A 6681-nucleotide genomic window follows, 5' to 3' on the forward strand; every position below is an offset into this window, starting at 1 on the left:
CCTGGAGCCCCTTCAGGCCCTGCCAGGGGCTCCAGGATCTCCCCAGAGCTCAGTTGTTCCCTTGAACCCCCCAGATCTGCACCCCACAGGATTTGGGTGCTGAGAATGAGAAGCCCAGCCCGGAGCCATCGCAGGCAGCAGCACCTTGGGATGCCAGGATCCCAACTGGGATGGGTGGGAAGGGAGCTCAGAGCCCCCCCAGTGCCACCCCTGCCATGGCAGGGACACTGCCACTGTGCCAGGGTGTGCCAGGGTCCAGCCTGGCCCTGGGCACTGCCAGGGACCCAGGGTGGGCGCCCTGTGCCAGTGCTGGAATTTCAAACTGGGTATTTTTTTGCCCAGGAAATGTAATGGATCAGCAAGCTCTGCTGCTCCCACCAGTCTGAGCAGAGCCCAGGGGTTTGGTCCCCTGGCAGCGGTTGCAGGGTTAGAAAACCCAGACGGGCAGTAGGGAAGGGACAAGGACGTGGTGACTCTGAGGTGACACTGTCCTGGGTTCACATCAGCCACCAAGAGGTGCCTGGGGGAGAAGCAGCAGGGCCCGGCCAGCTGCTGGCAGAGCTGCTCCCGCCTGGGATGACAGCTGGCAGGGGAAGGTGAGGATGCACAGGGGAGCACAGGGAGCAGCACCGAGGCTGAGCTGTGCCACCCCCAGGATGGGGGGGAGGAGGCTCTGCCCGCTCCCAGCTGTGCCCCCAGAGCCTGGAGACCCCGGGCACACCTCTGGGGACACTGCTCTGTGATCCCAGCCACGGGGCTTGCGCCGAGTGGGATTTGTTACACAGACCAAAGCAGGAAAAGTGTGTGTGACAAATCCTCCTCCCGCAGGATTTCATCCCCCAAATCCAGCCCTGCTCCATCGAAGGTCAGCCTCTCCAGCAGGGAGGGGATGCTGGGCTTCATTAATTGGGGATAAGATAAAAACACAGCAGGGAAATAGGAAATAAGTACATGAAGAGACTTGTGAGGAAGCCCAAGGATGCTGCTGTCCCTAGGAGTGGCTTTAAATCAAAAGAAGGTCGATTTGGGATGGATATTGGGCAGGAATTGTTCCCTGGGAGGGTGCTGAGGCCCTGGGTGCCCAGAGAAGTGTCCCTGGATCCCTGGCAGTGCCCAAGGCCAGGCTGGGCAGGGCTGGGAGCACCTGGCACAGTGGGAGGGGTCCCTGGCATGGCAGGGGTGGCACTGGATGGCTCTGAGGCCCATTCCCATGCAGACCACTCTGGGGTGATTCTCTGAGTCCATGGCAGCGAGGGCCACGGCCTTGGTGGGGGCGCAGGGGCTGGGGACCACCTGAGCTGCTTTTCCCTGCTGTCCATCCCCAAAGGAGAGCACTGCTGGGCCAGGGCTGCTGCCAGAGCTGAACCCGGGGCTCCCCGTGGGCTCCCCACGCCTGCAGCGCCCTGGCCGCAGCTCCCTGCAGGTGACCTGGCTCTGGGGCCACCCCTCCCTGCTGTCCCCTCCCCACGGGCTCTGGAGCAGCTCCCCCAGCCCCTGCAGCTCCATACTGATCACTCCTCCGTGTCCCTGCCAGAGGCTGACCTCACCGGCTCTGGGACTGCAATAAAGTGCTTTTTCCCTGGCAGGGACAGTATTTACATTCCACACGGAGGCTCTTGGACCCAGCTCTGCTCTTGGACACGTCTGGGCTGGAGTAATTGGGGAGAGTTTGTGTTCCATCTCTGCTCCATCCACCATCTGCCATGCCTCAGCTCCCCCCGTCCCGTTTCCCGTGCCAGACACAATGCGTATTTGGAAAAAGGCGCGCGCGGATCATCTGCTAAGCATCCCAAATATTCCAGTGATGAGGAATGTTCTGGGGCAGAGAGGGTCCTGAGACTTGGTTCTGCTCTGAAAACTCCTGTTTCAGCCAAAATGGAACTCCCCACCACGCTCAGCAGCAGGTGGGCAGAGGCACAGAGCAGTTCCAAACACCTGGGTGCTCTGCACAAGGCAGGGGACGGGAAAGCTCCGGGCAATGAGCTCTTCTGGGAGCAACGCCGCGGCGGCTGAGCCAGCAGGAAATGTGTGTGTAACAAAAGCAGCCTCCAAATCCTGCTTTGTTGATGCTGGAGTTGCGTTTGGCTCAAGCGAGACAAATGCCGGGGCTGATTCACACCCGGCCAAGGCTGTTCCTCTGTTTGGGTTTGGAACATCCAGAGCAGAAGCCAAGAGGGCCCTGAGGGAGGTCCTGTCCCTGGGAGGAGCTTCCTGGTGGCTCCTGGAACGTGAGGAGAGGAGCAGATCCTGGCATTCCCTCCCTCGGGCTGCCCTGAAAATCCTGAGGCCACGAGGATCGCTCCCAGCTCTGGGATAACTCCTGGGATGGGCCACGGTTCCTCAGCACAGGGGAAAGCCTGGGACACCAGGGACACAGAGGTGACAGGGAGGGACCTCCTGTGACACTGGTGGCACTGCCTCTGGGATCCCCATTGGCACAGGGACACTTGTCCTGCCAGGGTCACCGTGGGATGGATCCCTGTTGGCACAGGGACACTTGTCCTGCCAGGGTCACCGTGGGATGGATCCCTGTTGGCACAGGGACACTTGTCCTGCCAGGGTCACCGTGGGATGGATCCCTGTTGGCACAGGGACACTTGTCCTGCCAGGGTCACCGTGGGATGGATCCCTGTTGGCACAGGGACACTTGTCCTGCCAGGGTCACCGTGGGATGGATCCCTGTTGGCACAGGGACACTTGTCCTGCCAGGGTCACCGTGGGATGGATCCCTGTTGGCACAGGGACACTTGTCCTGCCAGGGTCACCGTGGGATGGATCCCTGTTGGCACAGGGACACTTGTCCTGCCAGGGTCACCGTGGGATGGATCCCTGTTGGCACAGGGACACTTGTCCTGCCAGGGTCACCGTGGGATGGATCCCTGTTGGCACAGGGACACTTGTCCTGCCAGGGTCACCGTGGGATGGATCCCTGTTGGCACAGGGACACTTGTCCTGCCAGGGTCACCGTGGGATGGATCCCTGTTGGCACAGGGACACTTGTCCTGCCAGGGTCACCGTGGGATGGATCCCTGTTGGCACAGGGACACTTGTCCTGCCAGGGTCACCGTGGGATGGATCCCTGTTGGCACAGGGACACTTGTCCTGCCAGGGTCACCGTGGGATGGATCCCTGTTGGCACAGGGACACTTGTCCTGCCAGGGTCACCGTGGGATGGATCCCTGTTGGCACAGGGACACTTGTCCTGCCAGGGTCACCGTGGGATGGATCCCTGTTGGCACAGGGACACTTGTCCTGCCAGGGTCACCGTGGGATGGATCCCTGTTGGCACAGGGACACTTGTCCTGCCAGGGTCACCGTGGGATGGATCCCTGTTGGCACAGGGACACTTGTCCTGCCAGGGTCACCGTGGGATGGATCCCTGTTGGCACAGGGACACTTGTCCTGCCAGGGTCACCGTGGGATGGATCCCTGTTGGCACAGGGACACTTGTCCTGCCAGGGTCACCGTGGGATGGATCCCTGTTGGCACAGGGACACTTGTCCTGCCAGGGTCACCGTGGGATGGATCCCTGTTGGCACAGGGACACTTGTCCTGCCAGGGTCACCGTGGGATGGATCCCTGTTGGCACAGGGACACTTGTCCTGCCAGGGTCACCGTGGGATGGATCCCTGTTGGCACAGGGACACTTGTCCTGCCAGGGTCACCGTGGGATGGATCCCTGTTGGCACAGGGACACTTGTGCAGCCAGGGTCGCCGTGGGCAGGGGCTGGGCAGGTGACAGTGCCACCACTCAGGGGCTGCCCTGGTGAGTGTCCCAGGGCCATCCACCTGCACCCAGAGCCATCCACCTGCACCCAGAGACATCTACCTGCACCCAGAGCCCTCCACCTGCACCCAGAGCCATCTACCTGCACCTGGGGACATCCACCTGCACCCAGAGCCATCCACATGCACCTGGGGACATCCACCTGCACCCGGGGACATCCACCTGCACCCAGGACCATCCACCTGCACCTGGGGACATCCACCTGCACCCAGAGGCCCCCGTGGGGTGCAAAGGTAGCCAGTGAACCCTGAGAGGAGTGATCAGAACCCAGAGCCATCCACGTGCACCTGGGGACATCCACCTGCACCCAGAGGCCCCCGTGGGGTGCAAAGGGAGCCAGTGAACCCTGAGAGGAGTGATCAGAAAACACTGCAGAGCTCTGTGACACGTTTGTCCCCTCACCTCGGTCCTTCCCATTCTGCAGCTTCTCTGTTTCTTCCTCGTCTTCTTCCTCTGCTTCAGGCAAAAACACAAAGAGAGAAAGCAGACATGAGACAGGGGGGCGAGAGGAGAGAGGCAATCATGGAATTGTTGGGGTTGGAAAATCCCTCAGACCACCGAGTCCACTCGTTCCCCCAGTTCCCAAGGCCACCAGTGCCCCATGTCCCCAAGCGCCACATCCACAGGGCCTTCAAACCCCTCCAGGGCTGGGGATGCCATCACCTCCCGGGGCAGCCCCTTGCAGTGCTGACAGCCCTTCCCAGGAGAAATCCCTCCTGGATTCCAGCTGTTTCCTGGTGAGAGCTGGGGGCTGGCTCTGCTTCGCCCAGGTGCGTTTCTGGCAGGGTTTGGATGCAGCAGAGCGGGAGCAGAAGGTGACATCCTCCTGCAGCTGGTGGCTCTTATCTCATTCCAGCACTCCACTGAGGCCTGGGCCAACAGCTGCTGGTTATCCTGAGGGTGCTGTCCTTGCTGCCAAGGCAGGGAGAGCCCCGGTGAAAGGCACGGCTGTGTGTGTGCTGGGGTAGCAGGCCAGGCCCCATCTCCACAAATTAAAAACATTCAATGTTTTTATTTATTTCATTATTACCGCGTATTCTATGTGATAACTGGAGGGGAATATCAAATGCAGGCTGAACTAAAGAAGCATGGTTGCACCATGAGGTCTGATTTTTGAATTTACTTTGATAGGGAGTAACATCTTCAACCAAACATTGATTTTCCTCTTCATTAATTAAATTTGCAGGGGAATGAATGAAATTTAATTAAATTAATTAAATATATATATTTTTATATATACATAGACAATAAAAAATATATAAAATAAATTAAATAAATTAATTAAATTAAAATTAATTAAATCACTAAATAAAAAAAATAATAAGTTAAACTTGACACAATAGGTCATGTACATGGAGCCAAGGATCTCCAGTTATTGAGGGTCTGAAGATGCCTTGGGAAGGTGAGGATGCCACTGTTCCCATGCATCCACAGGAACCTAAAGATTATTTGGGGATGATCCCATAAATGTGCCTGATATTTGACTATCTCTTGGGATTGGCCCAACACCCTCTGGCACGCCAACCAAACAGCTGGGAAATGGTTTCTTGGAGGTCATGTTGGACAAATATTTGCTATCTAAACCTGGAGCATTAGCTGAAGTCACCCAAACATTCGTTTTAGGTTGGCTAAAGCAGCTGGAGAAACAAAACAGCTGCAGAGCCAGAGGTGTTTGGGGTGGATGTGACCAGAGGGGACCTCACAGACACACCCTTGGTGGCTTTGAGAGCAGCACGGTGACACATGGGGGTCACTCAGCTCCAGTGGGTCCTTGAAGGCAGAGCTGAGGAGATCGGGGACAAAACCAGACAGCTCTGGAATAGCCAGAGCTCAGTGTGGGGTCAGGAACAACCAGCACTGCCTCGGCTCCCTGCAGAGCAGCACCCTGAAGCAGCATCTTTGGAGCTCAGTGGAGCAAAAATGGAGCAAAAATGGAGTAAAAGTGGAGTAAAAACAGGAGCAGTGTTTGCCCAGCAGCACTGGGAGTGAGAAAGTGGCACTTTGGGGTGTGTGTGGCACTTTGGTGTGGCTGTGGCACTTTGGGGTGGATGTGGCACTTTGGAGGGGATGTGGCACTTTGGTGTGGCTGTGGCACTTTGGAGGGGATGTGGCACTTTGGGGGGTATGTGGCACTTTGGGGGGTATGTGGCACTTTGGGGGGTATGTGGCACTTTGGGGGGTATGTGGCACTTTGGGGGGTATGTGGCACTTTGGGGGGTATGTGGCACTTTGGGGGGTATGTGGCACTTTGGGGGGTATGTGGCACTTTGGGGGGTATGTGGCACTTTGGGGGGTATGTGGCACTTTGGGGGGTATGTGGCACTTTGGGGTGGCTGTGGCTCCTGGGGACACGGGGCACTGGTGGCCTTGGCAGGGCTGGGGGAACAGTTGGACTCAGGGGCCTGGAGAGCTTTGTCACCCTCAGTGACATTGTGATTCTGTACATCTGTCACCCTCAGTGATTTTGGGATTCTGTACATCTGGGACTCCACAGCTCCACCACAGAACCATGGGATATCCTGAGCTGGAAGAGACCCCCGGGTGCAGGAGCCCAACCCTGTCCCTGCCCAGACCAACACCAACACCCCCAGCCTGGGCATCCCTGGCAGTGCTGCCCAAAGGCTCCTGCAGCTCTGGCAGCCTCGGGGCCGTGCCCATCCCTGGGCAGCCTGGGCAGTGCCAGCACCCTCTGGGGATGAACCTTTCCTGCTCTCCAGCCAACCCTCCCCAGCACCATGGCAGCAGAAGGTGGCTGGGGCCATCAGGGCATGCCTGGGAGCCCTGGGAGGATGGGGTGGTGCTGCTGTGAGTGTCCCCTCCTGGGGAACCCACTGCCCTGGGCAGGGACAGGGATGGGGCAGGGACAGGGACAGGGACAGGGACAGGGACAGGGA

At 58.4% G+C, this 6681-nt stretch overlaps 1 long non-coding RNA gene across 1 annotated transcript in view; it reads right to left on the reverse strand.

The window, feature by feature from the left end:
* Nucleotides 1-6681, reverse strand: part of LOC115949159 — a 13926-nt gene that overhangs the window by 4457 nt on the left and 2788 nt on the right. The window contains exon 2 of the long non-coding RNA XR_004082770.1: nt 4190-4243. This is a non-coding gene — a long non-coding RNA (uncharacterized LOC115949159). The remainder of the gene's footprint in view (nt 1-4189; nt 4244-6681) is intronic.

The sequence above is a fragment of the Geospiza fortis genome, unplaced genomic scaffold, assembly GCF_000277835.1.
Source record: "Geospiza fortis unplaced genomic scaffold, GeoFor_1.0 scaffold1280, whole genome shotgun sequence".
NCBI lineage: Eukaryota > Metazoa > Chordata > Aves > Passeriformes > Thraupidae > Geospiza > Geospiza fortis.